At 33.8% G+C, this 13,448-nt stretch overlaps 1 protein-coding gene across 4 annotated transcripts in view; it reads right to left on the bottom strand.

The window, feature by feature from the left end:
- The window catches only part of ADK (adenosine kinase), a 530,009-nt gene that overhangs the window by 417,244 nt on the left and 99,317 nt on the right, over nucleotides 1-13,448 (bottom strand). The window lies entirely within an intron of this gene.

Here is a 13,448-nt window from a genome sequence, read left to right as displayed (position 1 = left end):
GTGTTCCTAATACTGAAATACTTGTAAGTCCTCAACAGAATAAATTGGTATACTCATAAGTAATATATGGGAAAAATAAATTATATATACAAATAATTTGTTAACATACATAAATCTCAAAAATACAATACTGCATAAAAAATGTGAAGGATACACACAGTAAAAAGCATTTACATAACATAACCTACAAATCAATCCCTCATATTGTTTATAGATACACATAAATACAGTTTAAGCACTAAGAAAAGTATTATACTTAAAAACATCAAAAACAGCTAAAAACAACAGTCACCTTTGGGACAGGAAGGAGAATGGGATTGCAGACTGCAAAGAAGAACCTGGAGGGCCCTAAGTGTATCTGTAATGTTTTATTCCCTCCCAGAACCACACTCAAACCTTCAACTATAGCACAGTGTTAAAACTTTGGGTAAGTGAGTGTCTTGGTATTGTTAAATTTTACTGTATACTTAAAATATTTCATAAGGAAAGACTAAAAACAAGAAAATCCATGCTCCAAACTGTAGAACACAACCACCTGAAGTTTTACAGTTCCAGTTTATTCTTTAATTTCTCCCCATCTCAGTTAACTAAGATCCACTACTAAACACAATGAAATCAAATTTGTGAAGGCCTAAAATACCCAACTGTATTTTCATGATGAAGCATAGCTTGTCACCAGAAACGTTTTCTGCTTCCTAGTAGTAAAAGCAGAAAAAATGCAAGGTTTCTCTTTTCCTTGACTTTTTGACTTCTTATTCAATTCCCTTGTGTAGTATTTGTGGAAATCAAGTATTTAAGCATGAAAAAACAAAAAGCAAAAAGCAAAACAAAAAACTTTGCTATATAAGAATTACCCTTGGGATAATTCATGGATTCCTGAACCAGGCCATTTAGCCATGAGGTCAACTAGAACATATGTTTTAAATAACATTTAATCTACTTTGCTCAACCCCTTATTGAAAGTTTATGTTTTGCAACAATTGAAGAACTCATAAGGATCACATATTAGGTCCTTCTGCCAAAACATTCTGCTCTCTTCTAGTTTTAAAAATCAAAAGCTAATAAACGTGTTCATGAAAACAAAAATAAACATTGCATTCCCTTTAAAGAAAGCTTGTCTCTGGATTCAAAAGTTTTCTTGAATTACTCAATCCTATTGTTGAGAAGTACAAAAAATATGTTTTATCAATTAGACTTCTACCAATCCCTGGGACTGTAAGTTCCATGACAGCAAGTATAGTACACACCATATCCTCAAAGATTAACATCATATGGATGAATAAGTGAAGAATCAATGAATAAAACTACCTATTTATATTTATCATCAGTATTGAATATGTTCCATGTTGGTTTGTTGTACATCATGACTTAGTAAGACAAAGTAAAATGAAAAACTGAAAATAAACTTGCATAAAAAAGCAATTCTAAATGTTGGAGCTTCACACCAGAATTTGAAGTTCAGGCAGGAGAACCTCAAAGCTTCTCTCTCCCTCTGCCTTAAATGCAATCCACTTTCCATCTCTCAGAGGAAATACTGATAAACGGGATGAAGGCTAAATCCCATTTTTAAGTTTAAAATCTGGTGTCTTATGGCAAGGCCTTCTCTCAGTGTTCCATTTGGCTGGCTCTGTCTACAAAATGACAAAGCCAGGAAAAAGGTGTGGAGTGCATAGTTTAAACCAATCACTGTCAGCCTAAAGGAAAAGAGATCTTTTTCTTGACACATTATTCCTTGAATTGATTCTCTCATGCTATGTCTTCCCCATTAGAATGCTAAGATTAGAAAAACGAGTATCAGGATATGAACGTAGGAGAAAATGGCCAAATAGTTCTGTTTGCAGAATGAATACAAAAGGATCTTTGCAAAATATATTACAAACGGCCAATAAAATGCTTTCAACCTCACCAATAATCAGAGAAAACAAAGCTTACTAGAACTATTAAATGTCACATTTGCACCTATCACATTGGTAGCAGGAGTAAATAAATACTATTGTACTCTATCATAAGTAATTGATACACCTTTTATGAAATTTGGTATCTCTCAAAAGTTAAATGTATATTCCTTTTAGTTATATCTTATTAAAAACACTGGCAGAACCCCCCCCCAAACTGGCAGAATTTTGTAAAAGTATATGCAAAAAGATTATAAATGTGAGTAGTTTTTGGTAGTGAAAAACTAGAAAAACCCAAAGTATTCATTAGTCGGGATTAATTAATAAAAATAATTCACAGTTCTAGAGAGAAAGAACAGAGAAAATGGTGAACTGGAAATTATCTAAAATGAGTAACAAAAATGGCAGGAAGGACAATCAAGTTTCCAGATTGTAAGGGCCAATCACATGCTCAGCACAGTGAAAAAAAGAAAATCCATACTAAGAAAAATCACATAAAGGTATCTTAAAATACCAAGGGAAAAAAAGATTCTAAGAGATTCCAAAGACAAAAAACAGATCACATATAAAAGTTCAGAAATTAGTCTTCTCATGGGCACTGCTGGCTACTAATGGAGAAAGACCTTTAAATTTCTAAGAGAAAATCATTTGCAACCTACAATTCTATACCTCGTTGAAATACCAATCTAATGTGAAGGTAGAATAAAGACATTTTGTAGGCTTGCAAGTACTCAAAACTTTTATTTTCCACCCTTTCTTTTTTCAGCAATATCTGGAGGATGCTATGCTTCAGCAAAACGAGGGAATAAACTACTAAGAGGGGGAAAAAAAGCAATTCCTCCAACACAAGAGCAACAAAGGGAAGTGTGATCAGAGAACTGTGGAGAGTAAAAAACAAACATAAAACAAAACAAAATAAAACCCGACTGAAGCAGAATTGAAGGTGAGGAAAGAAGTTGACATAAAAATATTAATGGAGCTTTGGGACCTATATTTAAGCATTTGAAAAAAAAATTAATGAGCGATGCCTGAGAGAGTTGCTGAAACAAAGAGGGAAAGGAGTAATTTAGCCCATAGGAAACTAAGCAACTGGATAAGCAAGACAAATAATATGGGATGGGGAAAAGGACAAAAAAATGTATTTAAGTAAGTAAGTGTAATATAATGCATTATGTTATTCAATACTTACATGGTCATTATAACGTAAATATTGAGTATAGGTTGTTTATAGATTTAAGCAAAATTATTATATAACTTCCCAAAAGTTTAGCAGGAGTAGGTATAAAATATGATCTAAATCCCAAATCGCCATAAAAAGGTCAATAGATAACATCTAAAATTGGTTCAAGAAAAGCTGAATAAGCATATTATTAAACATAAGGTAGTATCAGAAAGAATAACCTAATAGGATTAAAAGTGGTTGTTTCTAGAGAACTGAGAGTGTTACTGAACGATCTATCACAGCCCCTAACTCAGGTAAAGCCAGATAAAGCCCTAGAATGCTGGCATGGCCAACTGCTCCATCCTGGGGAATCTCAAGGGGGATGGACACATTGAAAGCACAGCTCCTGGCTGGGTCTGCCAACACTGTTGCCAAACAAAGGATAAACTCATTTCAAGAAAAGCCAGTAACTCAAGAGACAAAAGTTTGTAAGAGAGAAAGGGAGAAATTTAGTTCAGGTGCCAGCAGGCTCAAGCCTTACCAACCAACCTCTCTGCTGGCAAGATGGACACCTAGAGTTTTATGAAGAGACGTTGAGGGGTACATGCAAGAAAGCAGGCAGAGGGCACATGATCTTGGGTGGGGGTTGGTATTTGTTCAGCCCAAGACTATGGGCAGGGCAGGGGATATGCAGGTGTGGTCTTCTAGACATTCTGTTACTACTGGGGCTTTTCTGGTGGTTGGAATGTTCCAGTCATTGCAAAACATCTTCATCAGTGCCTCAAGAAAATGAGGTAGGAAATAAGAACAAAAGGTTTTAGTTGGAGCATGAGTTAAGCAGTCTTGTCTATTTCTGGTTTTAGCTGTTGAGGTCTATTGTTGAATAGGAGGGCTCACTAACAAAAGGGCAGGAGACTGCTATATTTTATTGTAAACCTTTTGGCAATAATCAAATTTTTACCCATATGCAAGAATTACTTTAACTAAAAAAATTCTTGTGCCCCTTTGGGGCTGCATGGAAAAAAAAATGTTCCTAGTATAATCAACTTTGATGATGTTAAAATTAAAAGACTCTGAGAGACAGAAAACAGGCAAAACAGTTAATAAAACATGAAATATATTATTTGGACATGTAAAATAACCAACTTAGGAACTGAAACAATGCTGGAAGCAAGGTAAAGAAAAGGTAAAAATGGTGTGAGATGAAGATTCACCTAATTAAAAAGGAACACAACAAAGAAGAAATATCAAGAAGTATTATATAATCCTACTATACGTAGAAATAACCACAATAAGCACTCAAAACAGAGTTAGTTAAAAGTGGCTGCCTTGGGGGAGTGGCAGGGAAACATGGAACAGGATTTCTTTTGTTTTTTATTATACATCTATTCTATTTGATTTCTAATGATGTACATATATCACCTTTGAGTTTTTAAAAAGTGGCCCTGAGATATAATGGATCAAAAGTCCATGGGGTTCCCCAAAACTTATTATCTAGAATAACTTTCTCAAAAGGGTGAAATGCATTTAACATAGTCTTCACACAATCTAGAAAAACTCTATATAGAATATTCTTATAAAGAAATACAAGGGGCACCTGTGTTGTTCAGTCGGTTAAGTGTCTGACTCTTGATTTTGGCTCAGGTCATGATATTGCATTTGTGGGATCAAGCCCCATGTCAGGCTCCATGTTGTCAGTCTTTCTCTGCCCCTCCCCTACGCACTCCGTGTGTGTGTGTGTGTGTGTGTGTGTGTGTGTGTGTGTGTCAAAAATAGATAAACAAACTTAAAAAGAAATTCCTGGGGCGCCTGGGTGGCGCAGTCGGTTAAGCGTCCGACTTCAGCCAGGTCACGATCTCGCGGTCCGTGAGTTCGAGCCCCGCGTCAGGCTCTGGGCTGATGGCTCAGAGCCTGGAGCCTGTTTCTGATTCTGTGTCTCCCTCTCTCTCTGCCCCTCCCGTTCATGCTCTGACTCTCTCTGTCGCAAAAATAAAGAAACGTTGAAAAAAAAAATTTAAAAAAAATAAAAAGAAATTCCTTCTGAAAAAAAATATAAGACAGGTTAACAAAGGAATACTATTTTATTGGGAAGAAAGCTCAGCAAGGCAAGGAGTATTCCCAATAATATGAATGTGCAGAGAAAGAATGAGTAATGAAATTTAATGTGAACCATTTAATTCAATGAGCAGTTACTGCAGAAATATTGTCACATTGAGTTAATAACTCATTCCTAAGAATTCTGAAACACACTTAAGTCACCACATCTCAACAAGAATAAAACTTTAACAACAGATCACTTTGCTAAAGATTTTTAAGTTAATTGTATCTAATCACCTTTTATAATTCTGAAAAAAATACACCTGAGCACGTGTTTACATGTTCAAAACAAACTACTAATATTCTGCATGAGTCATGACAAGGAAAAGGCTGAAAAGCAATGAATGAAGGTATATATCCATATGATATTATATATACAACCATGCTTTAGAAAATAAATTTGGTAACATTTTTTTTAAAGTAAAAATTTAGGGAAAAGGTAGAATAAAAATTATATTATTAATATCTAAAGATATTGTACAATCACCACCTCATCCCACAGCACTCAACAATGAACATAAATGGCAGACACACACCTTCATTTTTAAAAAAATGAATTTCTTAGTTTATCAGAGTTGATTTAAGAATTACTTGACATTTTGATCCTATACTCTTCCCAGCTAAATAAAATGCTTCAAATTTTGATCACTTCTAAATCTGTTGTATTAAGGCTGAAACCAATTAATGACGCACTGCATCGGATAAGTAGAATTAAATTAGTGTATAATTGATTAGTGTATAATTGAAGCAGTTGTAGATTTACCAACTTTAATTAGGATGGTTTATTACAGATAATTTACACTCTAAGAGAGAAAATAGAATGAAGAAGTTCATCAAAACCTTAAATTAAGATCAGAGATCCAATATTATAGATTAGAAAGGGCAATATGCTAATACCAAGTACTTTGAAAGTAAATCATTTTAGTCCAAAATCCTTTAACAGAGGAAAATTGATTATTAACCTTTTAGCTTAGATTTTTCAAGGTATTACACTATTTATGGTAATCTATTATAATAGGTGATGCTAATTTATGTGAGTGAATAAAAGCATACGAATAATATTTTGTCTACGTACAACACTAAAATAGACTAAAAAGAACACATACTAAAATACTTGAATATTTCCCATAACTCCTTTAAAAGGTATTCAAGCAGGAGAAAAATCCTATAAGTCTTACCGTAAAAATAAATAAAAACTAATTTACCAACAAAGAAGCAAGTAAGGAGAAAGAGCATCTCAGCAACAAAACACAGAAATAATGTCTGCAGTTCTCTCAATACCCTTGTGGGTGGTAACTGCAACCCAGAAAGTTCCACACATAAATTGCTAACTCCCCCGAGTTTAAAGCCATGGTAATTAGGTTCATTATCTTACATGCTAATGACACAGAGATAATAAGTTTGCAGTGAATAATTCATATACTACCAGCTCTCACTGCGATGCTCATCGCTAATAGTTTATTTACAGTACAAGTTACACTGCATTTTTTCTATAGTTTAAATTTATTGCCAAGATAAACAGAAATCATTTAGTATGGAAATCTAATTTACTATCAGTAAACGGTAACAATCTTAAGCATACATTGGTTTGTATATTTGTAGTGTGATTTCTTACTCATTATTCGTAATTAGTTAAGATAATAATCAAAACATCAAAAGAATATCTTATAGAAAGATTAAGGTACTTGTATCTATATAGATGATTATTCTAATGATATTGGATAATGATGATTGCCCAAAACACTTAGCTGATGTCAATAAATTTTAAATTACTTCAGTAATTCATATTTTCAAATAAACAGTATTATCACCACATTCCTTATAAAAAATGTACATATAGATTATTTTAGACTGTGAATATCAAAGTGCAAATGAACCACTTAAGGTTTCTTACCATGTAAATACTTACTGTAAAATAATATCAAGTGTAAGATTAAATTCAGGGACCTATACAATTGCAATTGTTTTCAATTTTTACCCAGTTTTGGAATGGATTCATATCACACTTGCTGTATTTATGTCAACAAATTAAAGGTAATTTTAATCTCTTTCAAAATGACCTTCTTATAGATACTTGCAATAACTTACTCATTTTGTTACTATATACATGAACTATTGTGGTTTCAATAACTCAAAATCAAATTAGGTAAAAATTTTTCTACAATTTTTATACTTATACATTGATTCCTTCAAAAATAACTTGAATTCTAAGCTAAGACTTTTAATATGCAGGTCGTATCAATGAAGACAGGTCAGGTATAGTTCAGGCAATATTTATCACGTAACAACTACAAAATCTCAGTGGCTTAAACAATAAGGTCTTTTTCTCATTTACACTAGATGCCCATGGGTCATCTAAGGGTTCTATTCCATGTCTTTTCATTTCAATACCCAAGATAATGGAGCAGTCATCACCTCAAATTCTACCAGTCATCATAGCAGATGGAAAGAGAGCTCTGGACAGTCTTGCACTGGTCATTAAATGCTCCAACCCAGAAAAACAATTTCACTTCTGCTCATAACTCATTACCCAATTAACTATCTGGGAAAGTAAAACCCTGAAAAAGTTTAAATATTGAAAAATTTTTTAATATTTTATTTTTAGGTAATCTCTATACCCACTGCAGGGCTCCAATTTACAACGCTGAGATCAAGAGTCACATGTTCTACCAACTAAGCCAGGCACATGCCTCTAAAATTAAAAAAAACAAAAAAACAACTTCTCTTGGGATGAGCACTGGGTGCTGTATATAAGTGACAAATCACTCAGTTCTACACCTGAAACTAATATTACATTGTGTGTTGACTGGAATTTATTTTTTTTTTAATTTTTTTTTTAACGTTTATTTATTTTTTTGGGACAGAGAGAGACAGAGCATGAACGGGGGAGGGGCAGAGAGAGAGGGAGACACAGAATCAGAAACAGGGTCCAGGCTCTGAGCCATCAGCCCAGAGCCCGACGCGGGGCTCGAACTCACGGACCGCGAGATCGTGACCTGGCTGAAGTCGGACGCTTAACCGACTGCGCCACCCAGGCGCCCCAGACTGGAATTTAAATAAAAACTTGAAAAAAAAATTTTTCAAAGACATCAACTTCACAAAGTCAGTTATGAAGATACATTAGATAATGTTCATAAAGGACTTTGAATACAAATAGCATTTCAAATTCCTTTTTGTATTACTTTGCTACCATATCACAACAATCTGTTCTTGCCAAATCTGCCAAAAGTATAACCAGGCTAATATCAAGCACACTTTCAAAACTGCATTTGAACAGACCACCTACCTAAAATCCTCTGACCTTCTTACCATCACCCTCCATGAAATGATCCCGGCCTGTTTTTCTGTCTTCTCAGAATATTCAGTACAATGTACAGAATGCTCCAGGAAGACAAATCTAATAAATATACTGTACTAAATCTTTTTACATGCTGCCCATGTGAGAATGCTTTCTCTGCCACCTCCACTTGATGAAATCTTACTCTTCCTCTAACTAAGCTTAGGCCATCTCCACAGTGAAGCTTCACCTGAGTCTGATCCCAACACCCAGTACTGTACTCTATAACACTGATTCCACATCTCCACTATGATTGTTCATTGGCTACACACTAGATTATGAACTCCTTGAAAACAGACACTATTGTATTTACCTCTGAATCCCCAGCACCTGACATTTACTGGCTAATCAACAAATAAATGTCTAGAAAAATAACTAAAAGCCCATAGTCTCAAATGAATGATCTTAAAGGAAAGCAACATGCTTTGATGAAGAATAACTGTCCTATCAGTTCATGAAGATATAATTACGAAATAAGTTTGCTCAATGAGCTCCTTTTAGTACACAGAGTCAGTTTGTTGGAGGCAATTCTGATAAAATTAACCCAAAGCTGCGTGACACTCAGTTCATTTTTCCTTCATTGTTCCCCAGTCTTTACTTTATTCAACTAGTATTTACTGAATGCCAACTGTAGAGGTTCTAGAGATGGCATTAATTAAGGGTCAGCTGAGACACTGTCATCAATATCAGACAAAAACAGGTCAGTTCAGGGGCGCCTGGGTGGCTCAGTTGGCTAAATATCTGACTTCGGCTCATGTCATGAATTTGCTTTCATGAGTACAAGCCCTGTGTCAGGCTCTGTGACAACAGCTCAGAACCTGGAACCTGCTTCAGATTCTGTGTCTCCCTCTCTTTCTGCCCCTCCCCTGCTCGCACTCAGTCTCTCTCTTTCTCTCAAAATAAAGATTAAAAAAAAATTTTTTTTAAATAGGTCAGTTCAATATTTTGCTCACTGATGTCTCATCTAATTTTTTGACAGTTCACTTCACCATCACTGTAAGAGGAGGGTTAAGACTTCACAATGTAATTTTATATTAACATAATTTACTATAGTTATGAAAATGTTTGGAACAGGGGCGCCTGGGTGGCTTGGTCGGTTAAGCGTCTGACTTCGGCTCAGGGCATGATCTCACGGTCCGTGAGTTCGAGCCCCACATCGGGCTCTGTGCTGACAGCTCAGAGCCTGGAGCCTGTTTCGGATTCTGTGTCTCCCTCTCTCTCTGCCCCTCCCCTGTTCATGCTCTGTCTCTCTCTGTCTCAAAAATAAATAAACATTAAAAAAAAAAAAAAAAAAGAAAATGTTTGGAACCAATGTCGTCCACTGACCACAAGAGTATCTACTATGTTTAGCTTAAAAATCTTTTTTTGAAGTATTATATAGAAGAATGTCATTCAAGTTCATATTAAAGACTTTACTTAAACAAGAGCAAATTGACATTAAAATAGATGACTTTACTTTTAGAAGCAAAATGAGTAAGTAAAAAATATGAAGGCATGCTCAAATTTAGTTGCTGGATCTGAAAGGGTAAATAATGAAAATGCTGCACAAAAACATTAATAAAAATTATAAACCAAGTATTATTTGTAATGATACCTTATAAATGAAAGATGAGAATCTTTAAAAGTAACAAGACACTTGGAAAAACAGCATGCTCTACATTCCTGAAATATTTTCAGAGAAACAAAAAAGGCAAAGTTATCAGCCTAATACTTAGTCATTCTTGTTATCACCATTTAGTTGCCTAACACACTGGCAAAACAAAGTGACTCACATAGCCACTGAACATTTTTTGTGTTTAGCATTGTGCAGAGAATGTATTTTTTAAAAGCACATTTGTTTTAATAATAAAAGAACTAATAAATTAAAAGCTGTATCTTTTGGTGATATACTATTACATAAAATCTGTACTACTGCAGAAATAACAAGAAAATATTTATTTCTCATTGTAGCCTGGTATAAATTTCATAACCTAACTTGATAGGAACTTTACAATTTATGTCAGATACATGTGGGAAGACCATTTAATATAAGATTTTCTGATTGTAGAAATTTTAACCTCTCATATAACTGGCTTAATTTATTTATAGAATTATGAAGTACACTGCTGATCAATATAAATTCAACTAAAAATTTACAAGAATTATAAGTTTTAGAGCAGCAAATATGATTGGGAAAGAGCAGAATCATTCTTAAAAATTAGGAGATTACTAAAGTTGGTTAGAATCATTGTTTTATATAATAAAGCTTTAGCATAGAAATTCTACCAGATCTCATGGGTAAAATGTAATAAAAACTGTTAATGTAATGAAAGGAAGCTCAATGAATAGCTGACTTTCTAAAGTATTTTGTTCAGAGACTGGCACTAACCATACTCATTTATAATACAATACTGAAGTACATTTATTGGTTGTTGAGAAAAAAGAATGCTAAGCAGAGATGGTATGAAATGCAGAAATAGGATACTTCTGTATTCAAGTGAATAAAAATCTCAACTGGCAAATATTGAAAAATTGGGGGATAAAATAGGCATATTTAATTGATTATTTTAAACACTCTAAAAGAAATAAATGTGAAACTACAGGCAATAATGATTTATTTTAATACATCAGAGATACCCAAGGATACCAAAAAACATCATTATAGTCAGTAAGACTTAAAATTAAAAACTCTAGTTACTCTATGTTCCCAAGCTTAATGAAGAGAACATTATTAATAAATATAGTTTTGAACTAAATGATAAATACAGTATGTAACTTCTAACTTCCCTTTGCAAAACATTTCACGATTAGTTTCTGAAAGAGAAATGTGAAACATTAAAGAAAAATATTTGGATAAAAGATCCAGTTTTTAGACCATGAATTAATAATAATATTAAATTTGGTGCCCAAACATAATGAATTATTTAAGGTTTAAAACTTTCTATTGCTAAATAGAAAGAGTATATTACTATAGGCAACAACCTACTAGTATAAACTGGATTTTAACTGTGATTAATGAAAAACATAGAAAAGCAACAGGCTCAACAGTGTACCAAATAAACATACGGCATTATTCTTGTATGCTGTGAACTAAAATGAATTTATGAGTAGACAAGAATACACTTCATAAAAATTTCCAAAACTGTATAAATATTTCCAAAACATTTCTAAATATTCATGTCTGTATTGCTCATTTTAGAGATTGTTGAACTGTATTTGTTATTAACTTTCTTACATTTATATAATGTTTAGTAAAAGGACTATTTCCTGAAATGTTTCAATCAGAGGAGCATGTGTATGTATATGTGTGTGTCTATATGCCCACTTCAATGTAAATGAAGTCTTGCTGTTAGTTTCAGTTGACAGTATTTTGATAACTACTACCTTAAATAAATTCTTGCGTATGTACAAGAGGCAAATATAAGAATGTTCATAGTCACAAAACAACTGGAAATGACATAAATGTCCATCAACAGGTGAATGGAAAAATAAAATAAGGGGGGCTGGGTGGCTCAGTCGGTTAAGCATCCAACTCTTGATTTCAGTTCAGGTCATGATCTCTCAGTTCAATGAGAATGAGCTGCACATCGGGCTCTGCACTGACAGTGTGGGACCTGCTTGGAGTTCTCTTTCTCCCTCTCTGTCTGCCTTTCTCTCTCTCTCTCTCAAAATAAATAAATTATAAACAAACAAACAAATAGGGGCGCTTAGGTGGCTCAGGTGGTTAAGCGTCCAACTTTGGCTCAGGTCATGATCTCGCAGTCCATGAGTTCGAGCCCTGTGTCGGGCTCTGCTGACAGCTCAGAGCCTGGAGCCTGCTTCAGATTCTGTGTCCCCCCTCTGCTCCTGCCCCTCCCCCACTCATGCTCTGTCTCTCAAAAATAAATGTTAAAAAAATAAATGAATAAAATAAACAAATAAAATGATACATATTCATGCAGTGGAATACTAGTTATTGAATAATGAAAATCAATGAACTATAGCTATATATATCAACGAGGATAAATCACAGATATATACAAAAATGTATTAATTTTATACAGTTTAAAAACAAAACTAAAAAACATACTGTTCAGGAATACATAATCACAATTAAATTATAAAGAAAATGAATTATGTTAAAAAAAAATACCAAACCTATATTCAAGAGTATGGTTACTTCTGTGGAGGATTTGGGAGAATGACTCTAGGCAGAGTATGAAAGCAGTCTCAAAGCTATTAATAATATCATATTTCTTCAATTGGGTGATAGGTTCATGAGGTTTAGTTTCATTGGTATGCTTCAAAACATGATACATACTCTTTTGTCTATATCAAATACTCTTTAAGGAAAATGTTGGAAAACATATGTGGGGAACTTTTGCTTTCTATATATTTATAAATCACTTTGATCTTTCATAAGGACCATGAACCAAAAAGGAACATGGAACCAAAAAAGGGTGAATTTTATAATTTTGAAATTATAATTTATAGTAACTAAAAAATAGGAAATAGACTAAGAGTTTACTGAAGTTACAGCCTCCAGGAAAAAAAGCTGTTAAGAGTTTATATCAGTTATTTTATTATTTATTCATTCATTCATTCACTTATTCATTCATTCACTCATTCATTTTCTAAGTAGGCTTCACGTCCAGGGTGGAGCCCAAAGTGGAGCTTGAATTCACAACCCTGAGATCAAGGTCTGAGCTGAGATCAAGAGTCGTTTGCTTAACTAACTGAGCCACCCAGACACCCCTGTATTAGTAACTTTATTAGTTATATTAGTATTTTTCAAAGATATAACAAAACTTTCACGTACACGTTCAGTACAAATGCACTTAAAATAAATTTTAGACAAAAAAAGGCGTGTGGGGGTGCTGTGCCAGGCTGGCTCAGTCAGTAGAGCATGCAACTCTGAATCTTGGGGTTGTGAGTTCAAGCCCCATGTTGGGTATAGAAATTACTTAAAAATAAGATCCTTAAAAAATAAAATAAAATA

This window comes from Herpailurus yagouaroundi, unplaced genomic scaffold (assembly GCF_014898765.1).
Source record: "Herpailurus yagouaroundi ecotype Mexico unplaced genomic scaffold, PumYag 163, whole genome shotgun sequence".
NCBI lineage: Eukaryota > Metazoa > Chordata > Mammalia > Carnivora > Felidae > Herpailurus > Herpailurus yagouaroundi.
The sequence above is the reverse complement of the archived record's forward strand: the minus strand, read 5'-3'. Positions and strand labels throughout refer to the sequence as shown.